The sequence below is a fragment of the Nipponia nippon genome, unplaced genomic scaffold (assembly GCF_047370975.1).
Source record: "Nipponia nippon isolate SJK-2023a ecotype South Korea unplaced genomic scaffold, ASM4737097v1 scaffold_21, whole genome shotgun sequence".
NCBI lineage: Eukaryota > Metazoa > Chordata > Aves > Pelecaniformes > Threskiornithidae > Nipponia > Nipponia nippon.
The window spans coordinates 2,691,442-2,703,254 of record NW_028262338.1 but is presented as its reverse complement, the minus strand read 5'-3'; the positions used below and the strand labels follow the sequence as shown (position 1 = coordinate 2,703,254).

The 11,813-nt window shown below is 53.4% G+C and overlaps 1 long non-coding RNA gene across 1 annotated transcript; it reads right to left on the bottom strand.

The window, feature by feature from the left end:
• Positions 1 to 5,739: 5,739 nt before the first annotated feature.
• LOC148055531 (uncharacterized) lies at positions 5,740 to 11,813 on the bottom strand. The gene is made up of 3 exons (XR_015705308.1): positions 11,522 to 11,813; positions 10,430 to 10,612; positions 5,740 to 9,412 (listed from the first exon to the last, which is right to left on the bottom strand). It is a non-coding gene; the product is annotated as an uncharacterized LOC148055531 (long non-coding RNA).

Here is an 11,813-nt window from a genome sequence, read left to right as displayed (position 1 = left end):
AGTCCCTAGGAAAAGCCCTGCATCGGCTACGAAGCGCACACGAGGAAGCGTCTCTGAAATCCTTCTGGGTTACCCAGGGAGGAGACTGGCCGCGCCTGGGGACTGTGTTCTCCTGATTACAAATCAGAAAGGCGAACGAGCACAAAATGAGTGAGCAAGGCAGGCGCTGCATGGGCAGGCTTCTGTCCATGTCTCAGTAGCGTTTCTAACGGGGTTTATGAAGAGTAACATTTTCATAAGGAACAATACTTCGTTTTTTGTAGCTAATTGCTGCAAACCGTCACGGCACCTCTGACCGAGTGTGTTCTTGGCGGCAGAGCTGGGTGTTACCCACTGAGTCCCAAATGATTGTTCAAAACCCAAGAGAAGTTGAAGCACGTGATGGTGGCTTGGGAGATAAGAAACCTCCCTGTCCGAGCTCCTGCGCGGCTGCGGTGCCATGGGAGGAGGCGTCGCCGCCTGGGGCTTGAGTCTTCGCAGTGCTCTAAGTCAGTGCGTAGGGACCTGAGGTTGGAGAATGGGACTTCATTTGTTTAACAAACTAAAGCTCCGACAGGATTTTATTTTTACCTTCTTCCTCATAAAACAGTGAATACACAGAAACTCGTTAGCATGATGGTTTTTAGAATTACCGAACTATTAAGTGGTGTCGGTTTTTTCCTAGTGTTTTTTTCCTCACGTAGCGTTAAGAAATGAAAATAGAACCCGTGAAAAATAGCAGCTTCCGCAAACTGTACTTAATTAGGGAAGCATTACGATAAGCAGAATCAGATGCTCATTCTGCACGCTGTTCTGTTTATTGAATAAACAGTTTTATTTAACAAATCCCGCTCTGTCCCGTCATGTGCCTCAGGACGTGCCTTGCTGGCGTCGCTCGGTCAGGCAATCGTGTCTGTGCTTTTAAGCGCAGTACCCATTTCTGCTTGCTTTGCTGCTCCAGCTGCTCAGGGGCCGGCCCCGCACCGTATGAAGATCCAACCCATCATGGATAAACTGAAATGGGATTATTTACCGAATGCTGACTGACCGCAGGCACAGCATTTGGAAAATAACCAGAGGGTCCTTGCCAGAGGAAATTTTCAGCCTAGGTTAGATGAAGGCAGAAAGGGCCGCATACAAAAGCTTGAAAAGGAGATGTGCCGTACTTGTGAGGAAAGATGGAAACACTTGGATAAGGCGGTGGCGTTTCCATCTAGCTAATCGCGACCCTTGGCAACGAGCGGCTTTTTCAGCCTTCAGGATCTGCCTCCGGCTGGCAGACGGCGGCTTGCCGCCATCCTCCGCTACCACCACTGCGGAGAGGCACCGAGCGCCCGCGGGCTTCGGCTGCCGGGAGGCAGCTGGAGTGAGCGTCAGGTGGGATTACAGCCTGGGTGACGCTGAAAGCGCAGGTGCTTTGGGTGACCAAGGGCAGGCAGGCTGCGATCTGATGACGCAGCAGGGACTGAATGCATTTGTAGGCATTGGCAATTGGAAGCAAAAATGTCACAAGCAGCAATCTGGTGTGACAGCACAGCACCAGCGACTCTGCTTGCGATGAAAATGGACTCGGTAGTTTCATGCTAAGCATTTTTTTCCGTTACCTGTTTAAATCTCTGCCAAACGGTTAAGAAATGGAGTATGAACAAATGGAAATGGTGCAAAGTCCTTTCTTATTGACAGCACACCTGCTTTACGGGACATTTATGTCAGCAAAAATGTATATTTTATTCATTCAAAAATGCTTAAAAGAATACCTAGCGTAAGGTCTAAACTCTCTTCATAGCCTTTAGAAACGTAAACCAAGAGCAGCAGGTCTCCCTCCCCATCAAACAACCCCTGCTGCTCAGAGTCTGGGGGTGAAACTTCCATGCGTCCCAAAAGCTGCCCCATTTATGTTGTTCCGGACAAAGCAAATGGAAATGTGCCGCTGCCCCAAAGCCCCTCTAACTGGGGCTGCGAAGCCCAGACTGGCACACGGGTGCTAGCGCAGCTTGGGCCGTGGCAGTGCCCGCTGACCCTCACCCAGACACGCTCCGTTTCCACGTGAAAAAACGTCCGAGGGCTTTTCCTATCAAACCGGGGCACCCGGGCGGACAGCGAGCTGAATTCTTTCCACCTTCACATCACGACCTATAACGACAGAGGACTCACAGGTCAAATTATACCCTGTCCTTCACCTCGTGTAAGGCCACCGACCTCGGCGAGCTCACAAAGGTGTCGCCAAGAACAAGGTGGGACAAAATCCAGCTTGCTTCTGCTCTCCCTCTAATCGGACGTTCGCTCTGGAGATCAAACGAGGCAGCAGATATTTGTTTGTGACAGCAAAGTAAAAAACAGCATGTCTCCATCTAAATATATGCAGGGAAAAGATTTGCTGACCAGCACAATACTATTTTACGTGTCGCTTTCCAAAGTACAGTCAGGCTAGTTTTCTGAATATGGAAAGGAGTGTCCAGGACATAGGAAAAGAGAAAAAAAAAAAGAGAATAAAAGGCAAAAATTCCTCCGATTATTTGAATAAAGAGTAAATCCGTGGTCTCATTCTGGCAGCCTGAATGGTTAATGCAGCGCAAGGATGGACGTTACAGAAGCAGGCATGGGTCTTTGAAACTGTGGCACGAGCTGTCAGATGGAACTTGAGTTCCTGTAATCTGCTTTTAATTGTGTGGAAAAACCAATTTCTATGATACAAAAGAAAGAGAAGAATATTGAAAATAATTGAGGAAAGCATTATAAAAAAAAAAAAAAATCAAATTTTTGGCTTTAGTACCGAACACCAAGAAAAGCAAGAGCAGGGGCTATCAATCCTTGTATCTGTAAATTAAAGTAAAATTGTTTCTGAGCAACTCATGACTCTTAAGGAGAGCTTGTCAGGACTGAGCGACGTGTCCAAGGCAAGGCCTGATAAGATGGATGAAAAATCAGGTTTTTGATCAATTTATTCTGAATTACAAAAACATTGGATTCTGAGGAAGCCAAGCGCTGTATTCCCATGGCTACGTGAACCGCACAACTGCAATAATTTGAGGAGCACATCCTTGGGCGTGTGCTGTGAATTCGGGTTATCACGACACTGGATCAATACCTCCTCCGTGAGCGTCTATGGCCATTTGCTGACAGATCCGTGTCACGCATCTGCACAGCAGCAAAGCAGGGACGAAGCTGGTCATTAAGCAATAACGATGACCTTATTCAGCTGGAAGCACACCAGGGCGGTGGGGCAGTTTCAGCCTAAGAGGACTCGCTCTGCCAGTTTTCCTGCAAGGATGAGGACGAGGGGGAAGTGGAAGAGGGAAAGCCCTGGCGCCAACAAACCGGAGATACTGCCACATTGTGCAACAGGGCAAGAATTAATTGAGGTTGATGTTGTCCTCACCATACTGAAGCAAAAGTAATTGTGTATTAAAAAAAAACCAAAAAACTGGAAAGCTTGTATCGTGGGTCTCAAGACCGGCACTTCCCCGAAAGCTGTGGGCATCCGAGTCACCGTGTCCGCTCTGCAAGGGGGCGAGAGGCTGCCCCGATGAGCCGGGGATGCGCTGGGATGCAGCCCCACCCCAAACCATCACCCCTGGCCTGGGACCTCTACCAAAACTCAGCGATCATTTTAAGTCCACGTTTTCCATACGTTCATTGCATGATGTACCAAATTCCTCTTCCAACAGATATTTTCCAGCAGAGACACACAAGAGAGGGCAAACTGCATCGGGACCGGGCGGGCAGCATGGGGGGAGCCCAGCAGGTAGCTGTGCCGCCAGTCCTGGAGCCTGCCCAGCCCCACAGCAGGATTTGCTCAGTAATCCCCTCCAGCTTCTCCCTCACGGGCAGGTCTGTCTGCGGCTCACGCTCCCGTGGACCAGCACCCCAAAGCCCCTGGGAGGATATTAGGACTGACACAGTATAGACATATTTCCCAGTTAGAACACAATTTGATTTTTTTCTCCCCGAATTTTTTTCTGTATAATGAAGTGATTTATTTCTAAACCTGTTTCCATTTTCTGGAATTTTTTTAGGCCTCAAATAGCCCAGTCATCCCGTCACCTTGTCCCTTATTTCAGGGCTCCCCCTTGGTGTTAAATAGCCACAGGACAAGGATAAAAGCGATGGGCTGCGGGGGCCTCCCGGAGAGGCTCCCCACAGGCAAGGACGCAGCCCCCAGTCCCACCGCGGGTCCAGCAAGGCTGCAGACAGGTGGGGGAAAAAAAAAAAAAAGAAAAATGAGAGACAGGCAGTGGCAAACTGACAAAATCTCTGGGATTTGCTATGGAGCCGGCGGGAGCTAGCTGCTCAAATCCTCCGGCAGCTCCGTGGGTATCCATTTCCCAAACTTTGGATGCCTTCCCGAAATCCTCAGCCTAACATGGTCTGCTCACTAAAACCCTCCTCTTAGGATCTTAGGATCGTTTATTTGGCTGTTTGGATAGGGATCAGAGGTTACTCAATGGCCAGTAACGAGTTACAGAGCAAGAAAAGCAAGGGCAGATACATTTCAAATGCTCCTGCTGGAAGAATCATTATTGAACTTCCAGCTGGTAGGAGTAAGATATAAATAAACATTCTTCTTAGGGCAGGGATGACTGCACTTGAAGTATGAAACCGTTTATTCTTCCTCCAAAGAAATATTTTATAGCCAAAATGGGGTGACACCAGGTTTGATGATTTTTTTTTTTTTAAAGATCTGGAAAAAAACTGAGCACATTCAGAAGGATTCTTACCCCTGCCCAAACCCAGGTGCGCTAATTCTGCCGCCACCCAGGCAGAAGCAGCCAGTCCTTATCCAGCTCTGCAACGGCACCTAAAATAACGAGGTTAGGAGCAGGGGGGGCTCAAGATACCACTATTTGTAAATAAGGGAAAAAAAAACACCTCAGTGCAAAGCCCCCACACCCTGGAGTGAAGGAGGCGGTGCTGCCTGCCATAGGACCACAGGGGACACGGAGCAGCAAACCCCCGGTGGCTGTCCCGCGGGGGCCCGGGGCTGCTTCTCGCACGGCCACGGCTGACGAGGCCGCGGGCACGGGGCTCCTGGCAGGGGCAGCACGGCTGCTTTGGGGCGACGGGGCACCCAACCCCACAGGGAGCACAGAGCGTGCTCGGGACCCACGCTCCCAAGCAGGGGATCCAGCACCCCAATTTTTCTTTCCTGTGGCTTTGTTTGTTCGATAAAGATTTGGAGGAATGGAGAAAGGAGGAGGAAAAGCAGGTGTGGGCCGCGAGAGCGCTGCCAGCTGCAGTGCCTGGCTTTTGTGACTCAGGGCTGCAGCTCGCCTTCTCCAGCGACACGCGTGCCGCTTTCGCCCGGTGCTCGGATTGCGCCGCTTCAGTTGGCACGTCCTACACGATCAAGCAGGACATGATTTTGTGATTTAAAGATTAGAGAGCCAGGAGATCCCATTCCAAAGTGTGGTTTAACGTCTGGCCCTCTGCACCCCACGGGATCACTGCTTTCCTTCACACTCCTCCACAGACCCCCTTGTCTTCTGCTCACAGACCGCCACTCATCCAGGTCAGACAAGTGGCACCACTCCTCACGTCTCCCCAAAAAAATCCAGAAACCATTTCTCAGGTGTAAGAAAATATCACATAGTTGCTCTTTTCATACACAGGCAGGTGAAGCCAGTAATATAAACCCCCCCACTACTCAGGACCTGGTCTTGAATATGGAATAAAATTTCCTGTCACATGAAAACTACAAAAAAAAGTCAGTTCATACAACTCAAAAGGATATTTGCAAACTGGGTATAGTTTAGCGAGTGTCAGCTTTGGATTATTAAGAAAACAACCCCAAATTTTAATAAACGGTATTTGAAACCGGCTGGTTCGCCAGAGCTGCCCAGCCCCGGGACTATCGCGTACTGTAGCACCCCTTCGGTGGAGGTTTTCGACATCATTTCACTTTATTCAAACAACTGCTTGCACTTTTGGGGCGGGAACTGCGCTGCCCTGCGCAGCAGCTCCCAGGCCGGAGTTACCCCCAGCCCCTTGCGTGAGCCTGGCACGGGGAAAGGAGCAGCTCCGCATCCCCCGGCCCCACCGCACGCATCCTTCCCTGCCAGAAACCCACTGGCCTCGGGGGGGGACGGGGCACCCCCAGCAGACAGACAGACAGACACCCCTGGGCGATCCTCAGCCCCCAGCCTGGCTTCGCCCAGCCCAGCTTCTCTCCTGACTTATCTGCAGCATTCACAGACACCCTGGGGTGATCCAAACCTCACGTGCCCTTCTCATTATTTATTTCCTGCCCTGGACGTCTGCAACGCGTTTGTTTCTGTACTCACTGGCAAACGCTCTCTGTAGACACGCTGTCAGGTCATTCCAGCAATGTCTTTATTTTCTCTTGACGCCTTCAGTGTGTTTTGGACACTTAGGAAATTAAAATGCATTTTTACCTTGTGCTGGATGGAGAGAACAAAAACCAGCACCAAAATCCCCACTTTAACCTCAGAGCCAGCCTTGCTCTGCAGCCTTCCCAGGGCTCTCACCTGTGTTTTCCGGTGGGACAAAAAGGTTTCTCCGTCCCTCGCCTGGCACATCACCCTCCGTTTTGCTGTCACTTCACCATTTGAAAACACAACCAAACCTTCTTCACTACAGCTCAGCCTGGGGGTGTCGGTGCCGAGGCAGGTTGCAATGCAGCCCTGTTGCGTGCTAAATACAGCAGTGCTGTTGCTACCAGCTGACCACAAACCCTAAGGACTTGACCATGTTCCCCACCGGTGCGATGAATTCTCCTTGCTGGAACGGGGGAGCTGCCGGACCATCAGGCGAGCAGCGGCTCGCTGCGCTCCCAGCTTTGGTTTGGGTTTGTGCAATTACGTGGATGTTGCCCTCGAGAATTGGACGGTATATGGTGAATGTGCTGCAAAGCTCAGTCCTCAGTATTTAATTAAATTTACAGACCCACTGGGAAGACAGAAAAGTTGACGATGGACTGCTTGGAAGCAGGCAACATGCTAGAACAAGATTTTGACTGCAAGAGCAGGACAGTAGCTCCTACGTGTGGAAGCGGGCAGTGCTGGCTCTCCATCCTGCACGGGAGGAGGTGACATCTGGGGAGCTGGTGTCCTGCCAAGGGTAAGACAACCTCGTGAAGCCAATAATCGATCGGGAGATGACAATAAAGCTACGACCAGACTTGCTTCACAATGCAGCACCCTTCAGGTGCGTCCACCTACCTAAACAAAACAGCGAGGGACTGCGAGTGGCTCAGTTAACCCGTTGTTAGTAAGAATCTGAGAACAAAAGCAGCTGTTTATTCCCAGCGCTGGGGCAGCAAGGGATTAAACCACCCGTTGGTTTTGCAGGTGAAAGGGAAAGCCCCAGCCCTTTTGGTGGTCTTAATTGGAATTTATTTCTGGGTTATTTTTTACTACATATTACAACTGTGCCGACTTTGGGAAGGATTAGTGCCCTGGGGTTCCCCCCGGGCCCTGCTGTCCCAGCTGGCACCCAGCAGAGCAGGTTTCTGCCCCAGGCCGTGTGGTCCGGGCTGCAGGAGCCTGCTCGGGAGCCCCCTGAGCTACAGCAATGCAGAGCCCTGAAGACCCCCAAATCCCCTCTCTGGCCAGAAACCAAAGGAAATGCAGCTTTTGGAAGACAGAGGCTTAGGAATAGCAGTTATTTCTGAGTTTCAGGTGTACTTTTACATATTTACGGCAGCCCTTTGATTTCCTTGGTAGCTCGTGCCGCGGGGGATGAGACGGTGGGTGATGTGGCACGGGCAACTCAAACCACAGCGTGTCAGTGGCACACGGCGGGGTCTGTGCCCACGGGGTGAGAGGATCTCCACCTCAGCGAGGAAAAGGGCAGGAGAATAATTTTCTTTTCATTTAAATTACCCTCAGCTACACTCACAGCAGAGGAGCTTGCCCTGGTGCCATCCCCGCTCACCTCCCACGTGTATCAGTCTTTCAAACCCAGCCCCTGCGTTCCCCAAGAATAAGCTCCGATATACTCAAGCTAAATAAGATGTTACACGAAAACTAACGAGCCATCAGAGCAGCCCCGTGGGATCTGCCCTTCCCTCACGGAGCATCCCCCGGTGTGCTGGAGCGGCTCCAAGCCGCTGCCGGAGGGCAGCTCCCGACGCCCCTCGCACCACAGCCACACGCAGCACGTTCCCCCTCGGCGCCCTCCTTGCCCCCGAGACGCTCCTCCTGGAGCCGCTCCAGCAAACGAGGGTGACCCAGGCATTAAACCAAGCCAGGCTGAAGTGCAGCAAGGCTCGTCTCACGACAGAAATGCAACGGTGGGTCTCCAGAAGGACAGTCCCCTGTCCTCTCTGGCTTTGCAGAGCACGTCTTTGCCATCCCTAAATGCCGTCGGGAAAACTGCACAGAGCTTGGTCACACCTGGGGTGCACAGAGGACACAGGAGGGAGGTGTTTAAGATTCACGCGGACGCAACCAAAATCGATCTGGCATAATAAAATAAGCAGGTTAAGTGGAGTCTAGAAGTCAGTATGGCAGAAGGCAGAGGGATGAGGAAGAGCAGGCATGTCGGATGTGCGACGGAACAGGGAGACTGACGGCAGAAACCCCAGCAGAGAGGTACGTGAGGTGTCCCGGCAGCGCGCGGTCCCGACGGCCCGCTGCCACCCGTGACGCGGGTTTAAAGCATCCTCCCTTCCCTCCCCGCCCTCCAGAAATATGTTCTTGGCTCCCAAGCGGCGCTTGAGTGAAAGCAGCCAACTTCAGCTTACGGCAGCTGCTCGATACACCTCTGACGCTTGGGTTTCGCATGGAAAGTCCCCACACTTTATCTCGTATGCAAAGCATGGACATCGCCCTTTCGGCCGGTTACCTGCCGCGTTCCTCAGGTGCTGTGTCAGCGGGAGCTTCCTTCGGCGGTCCTTGCGGACAGCATGGAAATGGAGTTTTCTTCTTAATGAAAACTGGCTCCAGGAGCATGAGCGGTCCCTCTGCCCATCCTCATCGTCTGCCCCCGCGGCGGGCTCCCATGGACAACTCCAAAATACCTCTGTGTAGCTAAGCGCTAAGCAAACCTGGCAAACCGCTATTTAAATAGACACAAAAACTCTTTCTTTAAACAGAGACGATCTCTAAGTAAACTTTTCCCATCTTGCTTGCTGACCCAAGTGGCTTCAATCCATCGGTGTCCACCAAAGCCACAGGGATGCCGACATCCTGCAGAGCAAGGGGGTGACGAAGGTGGTGGAGAGAGCTGCAGAGCATGGACCCGCAGGGCAGCCAGCTTGCAGGGGCTCCAAATTCAGGGAGCAGCATTTGAAAGCTCACGGTAGGTGCCGATATCCAGAAGCGTGTCTGGCTCGGGGGGACGGCTGCATGGTGCTGGTGTACGTGGGTTTGGGTCCGTCTTGGGCCAAACGGTCCTGGGAAGGCACCGAAGCCTCCAACAGCACCGGGGAGCATCACTCTGCACTCCCTGGAGGCAGCATTTAGTTTGTGACCTGTAGGATGACATTTGTTTAGTAAAATGCTTTTTTCGAACATAACCACGGATGTTTCCAGGTGTCTGAACAGCTCCGGTTTCTTTCAGCACCGCCCCAGGTCTCAGCCCAAAGGAGCAACGTGGGAGCTGTGGGAGCCATGTGCTGTGCTGAAAGGCAGATACCCACAAAATATCAAGCGATAAGGACAGCGGTGTCCCCTCCCCGCGCCCGGACCGGGGCACCGCATCAGCAGGAAAAAAGCAAGAGGACGCAGGAGGGAGGCACCTCCACCTCGGCCAGGCACCAGCTGCGAGAGCACAGCTGGGGACCCCGCAACCGTGCGGCTGGGGACCCCGCGACTGCCGTCCCCCACCACTGGGGATATCTGTGACCTGTCAAGGCCGCACAGTGTTTCTGAAGGACGGCAGCCAGCTACGGCAGCGCTCAGATGAGACCAGCCATCCCTCCCTCTTCTCTTCTGCCACTTGTTTCCTCTATATTTTCCATTTTCCTTGCTAGGAAAATATTTTTTTGTACACTTTTAGCTTTCAGGCAAGTTGCCTGCTTCCATCCCCTCTTGTCCTCAAATAATACAAACTTCCCTGCTATTTTAGGTAAATTTAGACATGACTGTGCAGAACCGCCCCGCTGGGGGTAACCCTGAGGTCTGTACTCTACAGGTCCTTCCCACACGCCAGTCCACTGAGTCAGGGTCCTCCTCTGCCACCTCGAAACCATCCCAAAGCCACCCGTGGCCGAGACGCGTGCGAGGCGCGGGCTGTGCCCTGCGCAGCCTGGGCCGGATCCGGTGCCTGGCCCCTCGCAGCAAGAAACGTGAGCAGGCGCAGGCGTGCGGCCAGGGAAGAGGCTTGCGGCACAGCCTGATCCCCGGGGAAGGACCAAAGGAGCTGGTTTGTTTAGTCTAGAGAAGCAAAGATGGAGAGAAGACCTGATGGAGCTTTTACGCAGCTGCATGCAGGGAGAAGTGCTCAAGCAAGAGGCGCGGGCACGAGGTTACATGTGGCAAGTTTTTACCAAATCAGATGGTTCAACACCCTTCGGTGTGTTTAACTGGAGAGCGGTTCAGCGTGGCTGTCTGAGGTGGTCTGACCATTCCCGGAGGGGTTTTGAGGAGCAGCAAGAGCGGCAACACGGGAGCATTCAGCTTTTCTACTAAATTACAGCAACCTGGGCTGCAAGCAGCTCCCAAGAAATCAGCTAGAGAGAAGCAGAGGGATTTTGTGAGCCTGGGTAAAGCCCCTCTGCCTGCAGCCCGTTTCCCGGGGGCTGCACGGCTCCATACCCAGGGACAAGGCAAGCCTCCCATGGCACTGCGGGGACCCAGCCCCTTCCCAGCACAGCATAGGGCCCCACGCTCAGATGCTCAGAGCAGCCCCCCGACTCCAAACGCAGGCAAATCCCCAAAAGGGGCAGATAACCCCAGAGGAGCAGCCAGGAGAAGGGTCAGCACTTGTGGGAACGATGCGGCATGATGGAAACCACCATCAAGATGGAAACCATCAGCCCTGTTCAGGGCTTGAGGCTTCATGGGCTGGGACGTCTTCCCTCGGTCCTGTGCCTCAGGGTGGGTTTGGGAATGGGGACAGGGCGAGGGCCCAGGGTGAGTGCTTTGGGGCAGGCTGAGGGGCACAGGGGAACCTCAGCACCGACAACGGCAGGTACGGCGGGGTGAACCGCAGCATCCCGAGTGTAACGGGGTCACTGTCGGTGATCCGTGATCCTGCAGCCAGTCATCGCCATCCCCGATTCCTCCCGACACCGCCTCCCCGCTGTGCTGCACCCTCTGCTGTGACGCTGGGGCTTCACTACCCAGCAGCACCCTCCAGCTCACCCGTTCTGGCAGCTGCCAGCACCAGGAGCAGGGCAGGGCAGGAGCCGGCTGCGGCTGCCCTCTGCTGCGGGCTGGCCAGGGGGCTTGGCTCCACGGCACCTAGCAGCGTGGGCAGGGGCTGTCCTGCGCACACCCGCCGCCGGAGCCAGTCGTGGGTCTCCTCCCCTGGGGACGCTTCAGGGTGTCCCGGAGCTGGCCGGGATTTTCTGGTAGCTGCACAGCCTGGGTCACTGCACGCGTCCTTCCAGGAGCTATTGCCTTCAGCACCGTCTTACCTCCACGGGGCTGCTGGAGCCTGAGCGATGTGCAGAGCAGCTCTCGGGTAACTGGAGGCTGCCAGGAGCCACAACCAAGCCTAGCCAAGGGTCTCCCCACGCAAACAAAGTCCTGAAGTCAGAGCGCAGGGAAAGAAAGCAGCAAAGCAGCCGCCTGGGACTCTCCAAGTACACGGCAGGGAACACCACGACAAGGAAACTCAGCTGTGAGGATCCCGTTACCAGAGAATGAGGTTTTTTGTGCCAGTGTGGAAACTTGGTGGCCAAACAGGTGAAGCAGCTTCTCAGAAAA